The following is a 20030-nucleotide window of genomic DNA, read 5'->3' as shown; positions in this document are numbered from 1 at the left end:
AAATAGGAAGAGTGAGATTTTAATTATTTTCAAAATTTTTATATATTCGACGGCCATCTTTCCAGAGAGTGTTTTTTAATTTTTTTCTTTTTCACATTCCAGAGAATGTTTATTGCAAGAATTGATTACCTCCAATCCGAGGCTGGACTAGTTTCAATAGTTTAGATTCGGATTGGATTGGAATATGAGGCTCTATTGGGTCATATGGTACTTTTAACTGGTCCACTGACCTAAATAGGCTGAAATTTTACTTGGACCATAGCCCACTTACTTAGTGTTTTCTTTAGATGGGCCATGAGAATTTTCCTACCTTAGCTCATTTGTGGGTCGTAAAAGGTCTCTTTGGTTTATTTTTCTGAATATATATACACACACAAATTATCTAGTACATATATATAGATATATATATATATTTTTGGAGAGAATTGAAAATCAGAAAACAATCGTAAGTATGTTGGTTGATTGTCTTTTTAAATTCATTTTTTCAAAGATTGGATGAAAGAACATTTATTTTCAAAAAATAACCTTTTATAATTTTCTAGAAATACTTTTACTATGTTTGGAAACACCGAATTCAAATCTCTATTCAAACTTTTAACTAAATTTCTTTCGATTTTAAATCCAAAACACTGATTCGTGCTCCAAAACACAACATTTACTATTTTATCAAATTGGACAAACTCAAAACATCTCAAATCTTTAATATGCTTATCATATACTATTATTTATCAATGGGTTATAAGCCCAATGGTATAACTTCTCTACCTTCAAAGAGAGACCGGAGATGTTAGTTAAGTCTCACACAGCAGCAGGAGTGCGAAAGCGAAAAAATTTAAGTTTAGGGAGAACAGGAACAAGAGCCCGCGTTGAGAGTGAGAAGGACGATTAATAATGAAGAGTAAAAGCGACACTCATTGAGAAGGAATTGTGTGACCTAAAAAAAATGAAGGATTCAAGTCTCAGTCTCGATATGGATGATTTGCTTGAGAGTAGTTACACGATAAATAATGAAATGGTAAGTGATCAGACCCACAACCTTGTTAGGCTAGAATCTTCCAACCCCTAAAAGTTTCCTTAGGTGAAAAACCATATTTATGGAGACTATGTGAATGAAGGTGGGTAAGTTTGATGAAAGTACGATCTTTCACAAGATTAAATTGAATGTAAGGCTAACTTGGCATGGAGTTTTGGTAGAATTATAAATACTTCACACAAGTCATATATGAGTTAGATATATGATATATATCTAACACTATCGAGTATTGAATTCAAAGCACGTGGAGAGGTTAAAATTACAAACAATTCTGGCATCATATATATAAATCTATGTCCCCTACGTTATAGTGAGTCTGACTGTGCAAGCTTGTGTCTAAAAAAGTTAATGATTTCGTATTCTTCATGAAATATTTCAGAATTCCAAACTAGAGAGAGAAAGATAAAGGATGTGATAGGGTTAGGGCTTGAAAGATTTATGCATCTCATTTTTCGGATAATGTACTCCTTCCGTCAAAATATTTGTCCGTCTTTTTTTTTGGAAATGTCCCAAAATACATGTTCTTTTCAAAAAAATGAATATACTGTTTTTCATTACATACCCAAACTATCCCTTTTCTATTTACTTGTTTAGCACCTTATAAGGTTAAAAATGGAATTTCACTAATTATTAAATACACTTCCATAAAAAGTTGAAATCCCAATACATCCCAACTATTTTGGGACTGAAAAAGTATTATTATTATTATTATTATGTCTTCATAGGGAATGTTACAAGTCTAAATGATCTATGTGCTCTATATGAATCTTTATTTTATGTTATTACTTGTTCTGTTTTGTAATTCGTCATAATTAACTCTTTAAACAAAATTTTTTGTTATAACTAAGACATAAAATGGAAGGGAATTATAATTGAATTTATGCATTTATGCATATCTTTACCGAGATCACATTTTAATATAAGTTTAATATACTGATTTAAATAAGTGTATAATCATATACGGAGTATATAAATATATATTTGTTTTCAACCACCAACATTTTGGAGTAAAATGTCCTTCAACTCTTCAAATGAGAGGTCAAGGGTCAATAAGTACATGTTGTGAGTAGTGAGTACATTTAACACCAAAACACAAAAAAGAAAAAATAATAATAATAATAATAAAATTGTATCCAATCCATGCACATAATCCATGGATAATTCAAACAAGTCTTGTCCTGAAATTAGATTTGTGGAATTAAGAGAAGATTCATTTCTAATCTATTTTAAAATTAAACATAGCAAAAGAAATTTCGACTGAGGGCAATTTATCTGATGGATCCATTTGATGCCCTAATTTGGGCGCGGGATATATAAAATATGGAAAATGATATTTCAACTGAGTATCTGACCGGTTATTTTGGCAAAATCTATGTGATCTATCCAGTTAACCCATTTCCATCTCTCCTTTTTTTTTTTTTTTTTTTTTTTTTTTTTTTTTCTCTAATATCTCACTCACCGGGAAAGAAGCAGGAAGTGGGTCGATTTGTTGTCCAGTTAGCCCACTTCCATCTCTTTCTCTCTCATCTCGTCTCTCACCTTTCTTTCTTTTTCTCATTCTATTTCTCTCTCTAATATCTCACTCACCGAAAAAGAAGCAGGAAGTGGGTCGATCTGTTCTGAAGCTGGTTCGTCGGCGTTGAAGACTACTTCCCTCTCTTTCTCTCTCCTTTCTTTCTTTTTCTCATTATATTTCTCTCTCTAATATATATATATATATATGAAGTTGCAACCATACCTTAAAAATCAAAGGTTGTTTCTTTGTTCAAGTTAAGATGGCAAGAAATATTGTTTGAAGAGACGAAACGAAGAGGAAGAAATTTGATAACTATTAGAAGAGAAGAACTTAGCTTAGAACTTCACAGTCTGAAAAAGTTGAATCTGCGGACGCCTTGTTATGTGTATTCTGCCATGTAATCAAATAATAGTCAAACAATAATAAAATAATATTAATCATTGGCCATATATATAAGAAATGTTACACCTTTAGAATAAATAATCACATACATACATATATATATATATATATATATATATATATATATATATAATTAAGAGGTGTGTTGGTTGATGGAATCAACATATCTTTTACTCTCACAACGATTATGGAACGGTCCCAGCCCTCTATAAATATGCAATAGAAAGGTTTGAAATCGATCGTTCAGTATCGCAGTAAAAGTAAAAAGAGTTGAAGAATGTTTCCGTTCTAATATTCTCTTCAAATATAGTTTCTATATCGAGTATGTTTTTCTGCATTAAATTTATGTATTAGGGTCATGAATCCTATTTAGAATGTAATTGCTTACATGCCAATCTAATTTGCCAAAATCATCAACTTATCTATCACGGCCCATAAAATATTCTGGTATTATTATATTCCAAATGCAAAGAAGAAAAGTGACAACAAACAGGAGTCATGGTTGTAGTGGGCCAATGTCTCACATGTATGTCACGTGCACTGATAATGTGTACAATACTGGTATCAATTAACAATATAGTGATAACTAGGAGGATCACTTAATTAAAAATGCATGGTTCACTGAAAAGAAATGCATGCATGTGGTGTAGCTCGCACATCCATGCATGCCTTTGTTTTTAACCCGTTAATGAATTCAATATTAAACTCTTTTATACACTTCATCACTCACCACTGCTCAACGTACGTCCATTTGGGATGGGGGTGGTGCATGTGTTCCGTTGCTGGTTATAAAGAGGGGTGCACAAGGGGTTTGGTTTGAATTGAATTAGAATTTTTTTAGGATTAAATTATTTATAATGGTTCTATTATTTTTTAAATCAGATCGAATCATAATATTCATGAAATCGAATCAAACCAAACATCGAAAAATCGGTTTGGTTCGATTCGGTTTGTCGGTTTAATTTTATTTTCATTTTATTTTATTTTTAAAAAAGGAAAAAAATATAGCATTCCTTGTTTACCATTTATTGGGAATAGAAAATAAAAAAAAAATTAACTCAAAATTTCAAAAAACAAAAAAGATCAAATATGGAATTGCTAATGTTTAAAGTCCCCAATTATCATAATTATTTCATGTCATGGTTAAAAAGTATATAGATTTAGTTCACTAATTATTATGAAGTTGAAAATAATATATATATAAGTTATATAATTGTTCGGTCTTGGCTGAGCCGATCCAGCAGGAGCTCAAACCAGGACTGAATCGAAAAATTACGGTTTCATAATTTTGGGCTCAGGACCGGACCAAACCGCTATACAACTAGCCCAAACCGCCCTGTTCAGTCCGGTCCGAACCGATCCGATCTGATTTTTCAATTTACTGGATTTTTTGAACACCCCTAGTTATAGAGTACTCTAAGAAATTCAGCACCGGTTGAAATATATATATATATATATATATATATATTTGAATAGAATGGTTTAAATAGAAATTTATTTGTTATAAAAAATATATAAAAAGTGATTTAGATCTTCCAAGCTTAATATGTTTTGAGTGTCAAGGAGCCCTTCTACGTCCTACCTTCCATTGGTTTTAAAATGAAAAACTTAATTGAAGAAATAGAGCGGAAAAAAAAATAGCACAATTTTAGAAAAGAAAAGAAAAGCAAAGCAAAACAATTACAAATAATAACATCACATAAGATTTATGTGAATATTTATGACGACGACTCGAAGTTTAGTAGTTGTTAGTGGAGGCGACATTCTCTTTATTTATATTTTGTATCTAAAATTTATATTAAAATTCTAATAATGCTTCTACTAAATTTTTGATAAAACATCCTATACCCTCACTAAAATTTTCTTTATTTATATAACAGACCTTAATTTGTTTATAAATATGTTGCCTTGATAATAATGGAAATGAAAGTATTTACATAAAAAATAATTAAAATGGAAGTATGAACAAATTTTAATTCAAATATCAATTTATGAAGAAAATAAAAAAGATAAATTATTTATTTTTTCTTATTGTTCCAAGAGTGCTCTCTCTCAAATTCTTTATTTTTATTTATTTATTTATTCTTCTGGATCCAAGTTAGGGTATATACAGTGAGGTCAATTCAAAACCAGCTACCATGTAACTTCTTAGACCCGTGGTTGTGCGTCAGACGCCATGGATGGTAACTTGAACCAACAAAGACATTTTCACTGTGCCTTGCCAATTCCATTGTTACAGAGATGATATAATTTTATTATTGGTAATTACAATAAAAATTCTTTGAACAAAGGAACGTTTTTAAAATATAAATTCTCTAAGCAAAGGAATGTTTAAAATAGCATAGATTGAGAACAATTGAGAAACGGTAGGAATGGATACATGGATACCGCAAAAGCTCTAATCAAGATTAGGGTTTTATGAAAAATTAAGAACAATGGACAACTATTTAATAGTTGTAATGTGCATTTTATTTATTTATTTATTTTTTAAAAAAAGTCTAATCAAAATTAGGATTAGATGAAGGTAATTTGATGAAGGTAAACAGGAAAATTCTCAATACATTTATCCCCATTTTTGGTCAAAGATGAATGATGACTTGTTATGAACCGAATCTCCAACTTTTACATGCGGTAATTCATAAAATTGACAGTTATTTGGAGAGAATTAGAGCCATCTTTGGTTGAAGGAGAGTTTTCTTATGCTATGTGGCACCTCCTTGAATAGATTTTTCGCATCACTTGCTTATGTGGCACCACCTGTCTCAACAGGCACACTTGGCCAGAATCTGTCTGGCGTGTCATTGAGAAAAGGGGGACAAGTAGTCCTGGGCTGCTCGCTCCATAACTGGAAATACTGGCGAGGAAGGGGTCGCTACCCTTCACTCCTTCAAGGACGTACCCCTCTCCATTCGGATGGGTCCCTCCTCATTGCACTATCCATCGCTCAAGGTCCCTACCTGCAGATGGGACCTCGGGCGCGTGATTACCTTTGTCACCTCGAGCTCCCCTTGCCATAAACACGAGGGGACCTTGAAGTCTGGCCACCTCGAATTCCCGACCTGGGATCTGAAGGGAATTCGAGGACCAAGGTCTGTTACCCCGAGCTCCTCTCACTCTGAACTCGCAGGAGTCTTGGGGGGCCATAATTCGAATTGGATTCTGTAAGGTCGAGAAGGCAATACCTTGAGGAGATCCGTTCTTTACCTTCAAAATCGGTAGTCTGAGAAAATGTGGACAGGTGGCTGGGATCCAAGGGTTCGCCTCTCACAGGTCAGCACAAGGGGGAAAGGATACCGATACCCATGGTCGAGCTCTAGATGGGGTTAAAAGAGGTTATTAATTATGAAAGACAGCCGACATGACTAGCATTAATGAGGGAGCGCCATTTTCCCTTTAGACTAGGGGGCAAAACAGCTTTTCCCCTTTGGACTAAAGGGGGGAGGTACCTCCACCCGATGAGCAATGTCCCATCTGTCAGAGGGAGGGGTCCTTGATCCCTCGGACAAGAGGGAACTCACCTCTGTAACCGACGGATATTGACCGCTCGGAAGCATTATAAATAGGAGAAGTTAATTAGCCTTAAAGGCAGAGTTAAGAGATTTTCAACAACCAATTACCATCAAGCTCGAACCTACTGGGTATCATCATACATTGTCTTCCCTTTCTCAATCTCTGAGTTCCAGGGAATCCCTTGTGTTGCTTCGGTCCCCACTTGGATACTGATTTCAGCATTCCCGACTCAGGTGGAATATAATCCTCATACCATTTCGAACCACTATCAACAGTGGTTCAATAGGCCCCTGGTGTACGGCATGGAAGCAGTCCTCCCCATTGATAGCAGTACCATTAGGAGGCTTAGCTGAACGAAGCCAGTCTCATTCCGATCTCAGGCTTGGTGAGCTCGAAGGACTACAAGAGCAACAGGACCGTGCCAAAGGAAAGTTGAAGATCTACCAGCAGAGTGTCGCCCAGGCTTACAACGCTACTGTCCGACCCAGAGCATTCTAAGAAGGCGAGCTGGTGCTAAGAACGGCGACGCATATAATACGAAATCAATCAGCGCCAAAGTTTACCCCGAAGTGGGAAGCTCCTTTTGAGATCACGACTGTGAGTGGCAGTGGGTATTACGAGATCGGCGAGGTCGGCAGCAACAAAACCCTAGGCTTATTCAATGCTAAGTGGTTGAAAAAATACTATGCGTGACAAGCAACACCAAACGAGGGTTGCAACTGCACCCTCGCTCTGTTGTAACAATATATATATGTAAGTATGGGATCTTATGTGGCCCAAGGGAGTCCATACTTCCCGAATGATGAATGTGATTCCTATTGTTAACAATTATTAAAACTGAGGGGCTTGAAGGAGTCCGTACTTCCCGTATGCCTGGCCAAACATACAATGGTGTCAAAAAGGGGCTCGAGGGAGTCCATACTTCCCCCAATACTCACTGATTGTTTTTCTTTAGTTTCTGGTTGAAGTTTAAACTATGACATACTATGATAAAAATGACACCATAAAATAATTACCCTAGCCATGGCATCACGATCAACACATCAATCTTTATAAATAAGTAAAAGAAACTTTGCTCCATTTATAATCTCAAAATAGTCATGCTTACACGGGGATGATAGAACAAAATAATAATAATAATAATAATAATAATAATAACAACAAAAGTAATTAAAAATAGTCCAAACATTTTATCTAAGGGAGATCGCTTAGGTTCAAGGTAGCTGGGCTAAGTAACGCGAGCTTGCGTTTAATCTCCAGGTCCAACGAGGCGATGTGTTGTTCCCTCACCTGCACTTGTCCTTGCAGCTCGGCCAGGCGAGCTTGTTCAGCATGAAGAACTTGTTTCTCATCCTCCATCTAATCACGCAAATCCTTAATTTGCTCAAGCATGGTTTTTCGTGTCTCGAGGCCCCTTATCCGAGCGACAATGTCATCAGCCCACCTTACCTCGACCTGTGCTTTCTTCAGATTTGTAAGTAAAAGATCCACAGATTCGAGCTCCTTCGCATGTAAGCGCCTTCCCTTGGCCTCACGAAGGATGGTCACCAATTTGGCCAAAGCTCTGTACACAAAGACTAAGAACAATGGTATAGCTCCATCGAGGTTCCCAAAAGTTTGCGGGTGCATGGTTTTCACCTCGCGCAGAATCTCCACCTCACCTGCGGCAAGTTCGGCCCCCTCCCAACGGATGCTTAGAGGGACAGTCTCCCCTCGCCCCAATGGGGTAACGATAGATTCTTGCCTCGATCCTGTCGCGGCAGCTCCTCCTTTAACTGTTCTTGTGAGACAAGTAGAGTTAACTCCCGCATCTTTAATCGCTGTGGTAGTTCAGTCCTGGGGCGTTTCCTCCTTCCCCTCGACTTGCTCATTGTCATCCTTTGAACCACTTCGCCTAGAGGATTCACCCCCGGATGATCCCATAGAACCTGAGCTCTCTGTCCCTCTTGAGTTACTTTCCTCAGGAGTAGGAAGAGCTTCAATTGCCTTTTCAACTATGTCCCTTAGCTCCTCGAATGGCTCGTGAGGAAGCTCTTGAACCACCGTGTTTAAACCATCCTCGTCACTGCCCTCGCTAGCATGACCCTCGCGACGACTCACAACCTCTCCCCAGTCTCTCAAAAGTTGATCGTTTCGGTATCTGCAAGAGGCCGTGTTTGGAAATTTATTTATCTAATAAAGCCTTAACGCGAGGAGGTTACCTTTATCCGAGGGCGAGTGACTAGAGCTTTGCTCGATCTCGATCACACCCATGGCAGGGTTTACGACAGTATTTACTCTACCAGTTTCCTCATCAAACCTCCCTAGGCCTCGAGCCAGGGGAATAAGTTCTTTCCCCACCCCATGCCATGAGTGAGTGGGGGGTTTAGGTCAGAGGAAAGTACATCCCTCGCAGCCCGGTCGGGGTCTTCAAGAACACTTGCGAGAGTGTGAAGAGGATCTTGAGGAATGTCTAAACCGGGAGTCACAGAAGTATAGACACTGCCACTGACTTGAGCGCCCCTACCAGGGTCGTCCTCAGGAGGTAAAGAGCGGGACTTGGTGCCAGAAGATGCCCCAGCTCAAGCCGGTGGGTGAGGGAGCCCTTCAGGGATCGAGGCCTTGGCAACAACTGCATCACGAGAAGAGCCCTAAACATAAGAAGAAAGTGGTGTTAAGGTCGGTCAGTAGAGAATTTAGATCAAACCATGTCGAGGTAGCTTACCTTAGCTCGCTTGGAAGAAGAAGATGGAGTGGTAGCAGGCAGGAAGGTGCTAATATCCTTGTCAGCCTTACGTTTGGTACGATGAGACTTTGTAGCTCAAAGGGCTATAACCGGTGCACGAGTATCTATTAGGACCAAGGGACGAAGGTTAGCTGTATTGCATGCCTTGCCTGGACCCCTCTTGTACGCGCGAAAGGAAGCATCTCCTCTCAGTAAAGGAGGGGCATGGACGGGCACTGGTTCGCCATAAACAAATCGCTTGAAGGCAACAACTATCTCCTTCCAGTAAGCCCTCGTCTTCGCACCCCATCGCCCCACTTGCGAGGGAGGAGAGACACAAAGAATACGTCGAGCCCCTAAGAGTTCCCCCCTGAATCCAGGAAGCGAGTGAAGCCCAACCTGTAAGTACTATGATCCTGACGAGTGCTGTAACCATAGTCTCGAGCAAGTCCCTGATCCCAACCAAATTGACGAGCCACCCGATGGGGGTTATAAACCTTACCTACTCCCGAGCTTGGAGGAAGGAGAGAGGGGAGATAGCCTCCTAAGGACATTGCAAGGATGGTTAAGGTAGGATTGCGCTTTAAAGCTTTACCCGAGATGACCTCGCCATCCTTTGGAGCCCAATGATCCACGCGAGGACCTTGGGTATAGGGACGAGCTACGAAGCACTTCTCCTTATCAATATACTCGGTGAGTTTCTTTTTTGGATTGTGCTTGTGCCATTGATAGGACCTCTTTAAGCTGCTGTCACGAGGAAGCGCAGTGGGTCGAGAGGCATACCCTGGGAAGTGCTCGTAAAGGAACATCTGAAGAAAGATGGTTTTGATTGGAGACATCACACTTATTCGGCCAACAGAACACTCCATGTGGGCATGGATGAGGTCGAGCTCATGATAGAGGGACCCCAAGAACATTGTAGCTAAGGGAAGACTGTGACCCTCAGAAAGTTTGATGGCTAGAGGAGCGAGGTCAGGGCTGGGCCCATCATCAGGAGGACCTGGGAAGATAAAGTGAGACAGCCAAGTCAACAAGAAGCCAGCAAGGCAAAGCTGGTCCAGGCACTTTGGGCCATTAAAGGCCTCCTCGCTCTCCATTTCCCGAGGTGGGAAATCCCGAAAATAGTAGCGTAGGAGAGAAGAAAAAGTACACTTGTTTCCTGTTTCAGGAAAGTCTTCCTGAACACCGTTCTTTTGATAGCGCGTGGCGAGCTTGCCAGCCAAAGTAACGGCACTTCGAAGCTCGGCGATACTCTTGACCTCGACCTCAGAAAGGACCCAAGTGCTTGGATCGGTCTCCCCAAACAAGTTCAGCCACATGAGTTGTACCACATCCTCAAGGGTAGGGGCAAACTCCCCCCAAGCGGTAACAAAAGTATGGGTGTCCCTGCTCCATCGAGATAACAAAAGCGCGAGGCCTGAGCAATCTCGACCAATTGATAATTTGCATGTGTTGCGAATGGCGTCCGTTATTTTCGAACTCTTCAAGATTCTAGTAAACTTGACGTCACTTAAGATAGCGTCCGTCCATAAATCCTACCCTCGACCGTGACCAGTCTGGCTCTTAAAGACAAGGGTCGAGTGAGGAAAGTCACCTCGCTCCACTCGGAATCTGAGTGTGGAACTCGGGGGGATGGGGACCCCTTTTCGCGCGTAGGGTTCGCCCTCAAAGAGAAATGATCCCTCTTGGACCTCATCCACATCGCTCAATGCATCACCACTAAGCCAAAAAGTATCACTCAAGCCAAAATAGGGTGCGACTCGCTATTCAGTTAGAGGAGGGACACTAGGGACATCGTCTCGAATTGATTGGGATATGGTCTACGATTAAATTCAAACAAGTACGAAGAAAGCTGCTTATGCAAGCGAGGGTCTAACGGGAAGAGAGTATGTTCTGTTTTACAAAATATAGACAAGTGTGGTTTAAATAGTAAGGGTATGGTTCCTGAGGCATCACACCCCTGACATGCGAAAAGACGCGACACGAAGCTCAAAGCGTCCGAGCATTTAGTACACTAATAAAAAGCTAACACGATGACCAAGGGAGCCAGAACGACGCGACCACTCAATAAAAATTAATAATGATTACGAAAAGACGTCTTGGCTTGCTCGAGCTCGTCCTACTCGCGACCTTGAGCAGGGGGCAAAATGTTGATGAACTCGCCACATCACCTGTCTATGTGGCACCTCCTTGAACAGATTCTTCGCATTACTTGCTTATGTGGCACCACCTGTCTCAACAGGCACACTTGGCCAGAATTTGTCTGGCGTGTCATTGAGAAAAGGGGACAAGTAGTCCTGGGCTGCTCGCCCCATAACTGGAAATACTGGCGAGGAAGGGGTCGCTACCTTTCACTCCTTCAAGGACGTACCCTCTCCATTCGGATGGGTTCCTCCTCATTGCACTATCCATCGCTCGAGGTCCCTACCTGTAGACGGGACCTTGGGTGCGTGATTACCTCTGTCACCTTGAGCTCCCCTCGCCATGAATACAAGGGGACCTTGAAGTTTGGCCACCTCAAATTCCCGACCTGGGATCTGAAGGGAATTCGAGGACCAAGGTCTGTTACCCGGAGCTCCTCTCACTCTGAACTCACGGGAGTCTCGGGTGGCCATGATTCGAACTGGATCTTGCAAGGTCGAGAAGGCAATACCTTGAGGAGATCCGTTCTCTACCTTCAAAATCAGGAGTCTGAGAAAATGTGGACAGGAGGCTGGGATCTAAGGGTCCGCCTCTTGCAGGTCAGCACAAGGGGGAAAGGATACCGATACTCATGGTCGAGCTCTAGATGGGGTTAAAAGAGGTTATTAATTATGAAAGACAGCCGACATGACTAGTATTAATGAGGGAGCGCCATTTTCCCTTTAGACTGGGGGGCAAAACAGCTCTTCCCCTTTGGACTAAAGGGGGGAGGTACTACCACCTGATGAACAATGTCCCATCTGTCAGAAGAAGGGGTCCTTGATCCCCCGGACAAGAGGGAAGTCACCTCTGTAATCGACGGATATTGACCGCTCGGAAGCATTATAAATAGGAGAAGTTAATTAGCCTTAAAGGCAGAGTTAAGAGATTTTCAACAACCAATTACCATCGAGCTCGAACCTACTGGGTATCACCATACATTGCCTTCCCTTTCTCAATCTCTGAGTTCCAGGGAATCCCTTGTGTTGCTTCGATTCCCATTTGGATACTGATCTCAGCACTCCCAACTCCCGTGTAATATAATCCTCATACTATTCCGAACCACTATCAACATGCATGAATGGAATGCTCATTCCAACATTCTTTTGTTTGGTATGCAATTTAAAGTGAAAATAGTCATTCCATTTGAATGAAAATTCATTCGTGGGAATGGATTTCCATTCCACAAGCTAAATATAATGGGATGGTCATTCCATTCCCAAGTAATTTTTTACAAAAATCAACTTTTCAAAAAAACCCTTATGTTCCAAGTCCAAAAATCACCATTACCTTCCACCACCACCGAATTCTACCTTTCACCACCACCACCACCACCACCACTGACTTCCATCACCACCGCCACCGACTTTCCCCAATGCCCATAGTTATCCACCGCCACCGTCTTTCACCGTTACCACCTTCCACCGCCACCACTTTCCCCCACCATTGTCACCATTGCCTTTCACCACCGCCACAGCCACCACCTTCCGTCACCGTCGCCGCTACCGCCACTGCCTTTCATCACCGCTACCGCCTTCCACCACCACCACCGCTACCGCCACTGCCTTTCATCACCGCTACCGCCTTCCACCACCACCACCGCTTTCCACTACCACGACCACTACCGCCTTTCACCACCACCACCGCCTTCCACCACCATGACCGCCACCGTCTTTCATTACCACCACCATTACCGCCACCATTGCCTTCCATCATTGCCACCACTTTCCACCACCTTCCGCCACCGCCTTCACGGCCATTACTGTCACTACTTTCCATTACCACCACCACCACAGTCACCTCTATTCGCTTCCACACTGCCACCTACACCACCACCACATTATTGCCACCACCGCTCCTTCCACCACCACCACCACACCATTGCCACCACCGCCTTCCACCAACATCACTGCCACAACCTTCCACCACCATCGCTACCGCGGCCTTCGACCACCATTGCCACCATCGCTGTAATACCCCTAATTTAACAAGGATAATTCTAGAATTTATTTAATTATTTAAATTGTGTTTTATGTGTTTAGTTGTGAGTTTGTTGGTTTAATTGTTTCATTGGATTTAATTAATTATTTGAATTTTGTGACTTGTTTAAGTGTTGTAAATTATTTATTCTATTTAAATCTTTAATTGTTTATTGATTGGGTTTTAATTATTTGATGAAATTGTTTTCTTTAAATAGAATTAATTATTAAATAATTTAATTAAGTAAATGAGTTTTTTCGTTAGTAGGATTAATTAGGGTTTTGTTTTAGCATCATTGTTGTAGCCAACGTAGTATAGGATTGTTATATTGTCGGTTGTATAATTCTCTTTCAATTAGAATTAGGGTTTAGGTTTTTACTTAAGCCTATAAATATAGTATTAGACGACTACTTAGGGTTTAGAGATCAAAAACCCTAGTCACGACGTAAAGATAATAGAGAGAAGTTTAGAGGAGTCTGGGAGAAATTTGGGAAGCAACAAAGGGAAGAAACAGAGAGTTGGCCGGAGATTATTGAACGACGTCGGTGTAAGGCAAGTTTTATACTAGCTCTATCTCTTTGGCCTGTGTTCTTTGCATCTCTAACAAAATCTCAGGATGGGGAAAAACTAAATTAAACTGCTTGGTTGCATGGAATTTGTTCAAAACAGGTTGTGTTTCCGATTAAGTATTTTGCATGTTTTATTCTGTTATGTGTAACTCTTGTTCCAATTGAATTCAATTAATGAAAGATGAATTTAAATTACTCTGGAATACCCTATGACTTAGTTTTAAATCAACAAGAAACTTGGGTTGGAGGAACAAAGTTGCCGACGTTGAAGAAGAAGTTGAACAACATATTTTCTTTTAGGTGCATGTTAATTATTTTTAAACTATTTTGTTTAATTCTTGTTCCCACTGAATGTGATTATTAATCAAGGAAGTTAATTAACTTTTGAACACCCAAGGACTTAGTTTTAATCAGTAAGAAATTTGGTTTGGAGGATCAACACTGCCGGACACCGCCGGAATTGGAAAAACGACGCACAGGGGAAGGAGCCTGCTCTATTTCAAGTAGAGTAGGCTCAATTAAAATTTGGAGCAGGCTCTACTTTGTAGTAGAGCCGGCTCTGCTAGGTGATGGAGGCCGCTCCACTTTGGGTGGAGCTGGCTCCTTCGAGGGTTTTCATTTTTTTTTGGTTTTCTGCGAGACTGCTAGCTACTGTGCTTAGATTAATGGGTTTCTAGGGGCAACTGAGAGTTTAATTAGAGGTTCTCAGTGATGTTTAAATTCCTACTAAAACTTCAGAAGGCATGATAATACATATTATACCATAGAAGGTTAGTAGAAGGGACATTATGAAACTTTTAAGAAAGTTTACATGGTTACTTTGTGCGGATGATTCAAGTTGTTTAATTTTAATTTAGCAATTGAATTAGGCGTTTGTTATGTAAATCATATAACAGGGGTATGGGATTAAGCCTATTAACTAATATAAATTCAGTTAATACTTAATAAGAAACTAGTTGATGATTACAAAAAAAATTGTTTATGTCAATTTGTGGGATGTTGTGGAGTAATTACAATTAAGCATGTAAATTCGGTTAATGTTATTATTATGCTTATTATGAGTTACAGGATGGTTATATTTATTCTCTGCATTTAAAATTTGTTGGAGAATCAGGTACTGGATGTGTTGAACAAGCCTGCTAGTTAAATATTCTTGTTATGCTTATTATTGGATATGTTGATATTGATATGTTATGCTGTCATATATATATTATCAATTCTGGATGGATGTTTGGTATGCACCGGTATGGGACGGTGACATACTAGGGGGATTAGCTTAAAAATGCTAAGTCCTACCTACTCTGGAATAAGGGATGGATTAACTACAAAAGTTAAGTCCTACCTGTCTTTTGTGTCAGATCAATAAATAATTAAGTGACACGTTGGCTTGGAATGGAATTTAAATATATTTTTATGGTGCCACGATATGAGCCTGAGTCTCAGAGTCATTGGTTAGGGAGCGTATATACATTGGGATGCATAGATGGCTATGATGGTTGGATGCATACCTTGCTAGGACTAGGTAGTCATGCCTACATTTGGGTGCGGTTTTACATGGTGCCTACTAGTCAGGTTGAGACGGGCCTGTAGTCCAGTGAGAGTCCTGTAGTGTGATTATATATATATTTATCTACGGACTATTAGCTATTATTGGATTAGTTAGGATGTACATGCGTATCGGGTCTCTGCTTGGGTAGTAGTAGTATAGAACTTGTATATGGGCCTGACCCACTCATCATTTTTCAAGTATCGGACATTTCCAGTCTAGAGCTTATTCGTGCTGAGCAGAGACGATCTTCCATTCTACCGACGACGTAGGACTTCTTTCCAGATATTAGATTTGGATTTTATCTTCAGTTTTTACTTTCATTCAGTTTGGGATTTTTATTAGGGGTCCACTAGAGATGAATTCCTGTGATACCCCTCGGATCCGAGACACGGGTTGATCAGGCCAAGGCCCAAACCCGAGGGAATATCAAATAATTAAAGTATTTTAAAGCGAACACAGATGACAAAATGAAATAATAAAGATGGAATAGAACTGAAAGAAACATTAATTATAAAACGCTCCATGCATAATTGAAATAATAAAACTCCAATCCTCCCAAAACTTCAAGGTTACAACTTGGGAATCCACTGGTGGACCCCTAACCAAAAGTTCAACTGAAACTGAAAATTTAAAATAGAAAATGCTAGAAACATCGAAAAAATCCTACGTAAACAGATGAATGTGAGACTGTCCTTGACAAGCACGATCAAGCTCTAAGGCTGGAACCGTCCTGTACCTTAAAAGAATAATAAAGGAGTGGGTCAGACCCACGAGCAAGTTCTAATCTAACTGCAATCCATACAATGATCCGATACGCAGATACACCGTAGACACCTCACAATATCTACCTAGTCCATACGTATAAATATATCCACACTAAGGGACATTCACTAGTCTATAATAGGGGTCTCAACCTGAATAGAAAGCAACATGCGAATACGCACCCAAAGGTGGGCATGAGTACCTAGACCTAACAGGGTACACCTCAACCTATTTTAACCAGCTACGCATCCACCGCATATATGCACCCTAACCAACGAGTTTGAGACTCAAGCTCAGCTCGTGGTACCATAAACATATATATAACATCCATCCAAATCCAGGGTATGTAGTTCAAATATTTAATAAACTGACATACAACAAACTAACTGGTTAGTCACTCAACTTATTCAGTTGATATGACTTAACCTCCGTCCATTAATCCAAGAAGCCACTCAATTTAGATGCAGTTGACATGTCTTAACCAAAATTAGGATTCAATATTTATAAATCCATTCCTTAAATCCGTTAGGTTAGGTTTAGGTGTTTGGAGCTAAACCGTCACCAGTATGTCACCGTCCCATACCGGTGCATACATTTCTCCATATCCTGGTAAATTACAATGTATACATAATGAACAAGTAATTTACAGTCCAAAACCACCATCCAAATAATTACAGAAAAGTATTTAAAATTTCAGCAATTTAAATCCCAGAATTAAACCATGTAATTGCAGGAAACAGTTTAATAGTTTACACAACTAGCATCCAAAGCATGCATAGACCCAATCCAATATATCAATGACTCTATCATGCATTTAGAACAAATTCTATAATCCCATTATAGTCCAACAAATTGCTAAATTAACCTAAACAATTTATTTCGTCTCATCCGATAACAGTGTACTAAGTCATATGCTTTTATACTGTTTTATCCTTTATCTTAGAGACTTAAACCATTCATCAACTAGTTTAATCACACTTAGAATCAAGTAATTAAATCCTCTGAAAAGTCCCCATAATCCATTAGAAGCATCCCAAGGCTCAAACAGTGTCCAGAATACCAAACAGTGCCTTAAAAACTAAAAAAAAATAAAAATTAATCGTATATTGCAAAGGGAGCCTGTTCCAAATTTTGGGAGCAGGCTCTTTCAGCCTAAAGCTAGCTCTAGGAGTCCTTAGAGCCGGCTCTACTTGTTGTGGGAGCCGGCTCCCACATCCATGGAGCCGGCTCTCAACTCCTTTGAGAGCCTCTATCCCCGTTGCTTCGTTTCAGTCCATCTGCTCCTTCTCTGATCAATTCCTACCACTCTGTTGGTTTCTAAAATAGATTTTAAGCATCTTATTAACACCCATGAGCATCCCAAAGGTTTGATAACAACCATTAAGAATCAATTACAGAGGTTAAATTGGCTACCGAACTAACACGCGTTAGGAACAAATCTGCAACTATTTTGCAATAACAGTTCTAGTCCAACCCCTCTGTTCCTCTTCACTACTGATCTTTAGAGTCCTATAACAACCCATAATCATCCCCATGATTTATTTACAGAGGTTAAAAACAATTACAGAAACTAAAATTGCTAACAACAAAACATACTTAAACAGAGAACTGAAACAAGACTTGCAAACATTTAACAGAATTTATTTTAACACGCAGAGATCATCAATATTTTATATGGTAAGCATTTAAGTTCTGATTTAATAATTAATTAAACCCTAGAGAATATCTAGGTGCATAGAACACAAGCCAAATGGAAGGAGGAAGAGAAGAACTTGCCTGTAGTTTTAGACTCAAAACTTGTCGCCATCGTCCTAACTTCCGGCAACCACTGCAACACTGTCTAGCCTCCTATTACTTCTGTTCTTCCCTTTTCCTAAGCCAAATCTTGAAGCCTTGGTTGGAAACCTCACAAACTTGCTCTGCTTACTCAAAGCCTCATTCTATAACTCTCTGTCTCTATGTTACGTGAGTAGGGGTTTTCCAACCCTTAATACAGATACAACTATGTATAAATAGGCGTAAAAATCCTAAACCCTAAGCTTTGTTTAATTAAAGCCAGAGTCCTAATGTAAAACTTTAGTCAGTCGGCCCATATAGCAATCTAGGTTATAAGATACTCGGCTACATACGCGTAACCTCTCAGGGAACCCTACTGTTTAAAATTAGACCAGTTAGTAATTTATTTTAATACAGTAACTGATACTAATTTAATCTATAATTTAATCTAATTAAAATATTTAAATAAACCAATTTACACATTAGATAGACCAACTAATCCAATTACAGAAAATACACATATAACTAAATACACAACCCAATTAAAGAAAATAAGAAACAATTAACGAAAATAAAATTCATAATTAAACAATTAAAACACTTAAACTATAATTGCCAATTAAATACATGTCATATAGGTAAACAATTAAATAAAATTAATAAATAAAAATAATTAAACCAAATAATCATGCAAAAATACAATAAAAATAATAAATAAATGCCAAGACTATCCTTTTAAAATTAGGGGTATTACAATTCCCGAGTTGTTAAACTGATGGAGTTTTGGATTATCAGATTCTAAGTATTTAATTATAAAGGATTTTACTTTTAGTTTCTTCCAGCTTAAACCTTATTTATTAAATTCATTTTGTCATCTGTGTTCATATTACATATTAATTGTTTGATATCCCTCGGGTTTGGGCCTGGGCCTGATCAATCCGTGTCTCGGATCCGAGGGGTATCACAACCGCCGCCTTCCAACACCACCACCTATACCACTACCGCTTTCCACCTCCACCACCATCCACCACTGCCACTGCCACCATTTATTTTTTTAAAAATGATAGAATAATGTCATTTTATTAATTTAATTTATTTGTTACTAAGAGGGATATTTTGAAAAACTCAATTTATCCCACTCTATATACTAGGTTTTTAATTTATTTTGAAGCACATATCTAGTATATAGGGGGCCAATTGCCCACTAAATTTGTTATTTTATTTTTAGTATTATTTAGTAGTGATTTTTGTTTTTGAAAATTACATACCCAAGAAAATTTTAATATTACTCTCCTAAAATTACAAAAAAAAAAAAAAAAAAAAAAAAAATCCGCTATTATCCCCCTCACAGTTTCGTGGTCCTGGCCATAGTCCCCTCTACTTCTCTCTTTTAACAAATGCTAGAGTTTTGCGGTTTTACTAGTATAGGTCTGTAGATGCAAAATTTCGCTCAACCAATAATGATTGAGAAAAATAAAACAACACACTCAAAAATAGTAAGAATAAATAGGAACAGTGTATAGAGAAGTGTAGAATTGCTTGATCCTTTTATTAGAGGTTTGTGCCTCTATTTATACACAAAAGATTGGTTGAATTATGGTAGGACTCGCATTGCTTATCCTCCAATTCTTTTCTTACAGAAATTCTTTACAAATAGAGCTCCTTCCTTTGTATAATTCTCCTTATGTAGTAGTTTCTTTCTTTGCTGTATACTTCTTCTAATAGGACTAATTTCCTTTTAATGGAGCTGGGCCATAAGTAACCTGATCCATGTGACATTGCCAATAGGTTGGATCTCTTGTTTCGGGCTTGAGCAGTGCTACAAAGATCAATTAGCTGTAACCTTGGGCCAGTGTTTTTTGATTCTGGGTTGCTGACGAGCTTGAACTGAGCTTTGTGCAGGATGGGCCTCTGACATTTGTTGTTGGTATTTATATTGCGATGACGTGTACAGTTCTCATTGGAGGGGGATTTTTCCCTCCACATTTTGCCCCCAATTCCTCTTTAATTGGATTACAGCTCCTAATTAAAGGGGAATTGAAGTTGTG

This window comes from Cornus florida, unplaced genomic scaffold (genome assembly GCF_030987335.1).
Source record: "Cornus florida cultivar Cherokee Brave unplaced genomic scaffold, ASM3098733v1 CherokeeBrave_3.0.0_Hap2_Chr01, whole genome shotgun sequence".
Classification (NCBI taxonomy): Eukaryota; Viridiplantae; Streptophyta; class Magnoliopsida; order Cornales; family Cornaceae; genus Cornus; species Cornus florida.
Note: the sequence above shows the minus strand (reverse complement) of the source record.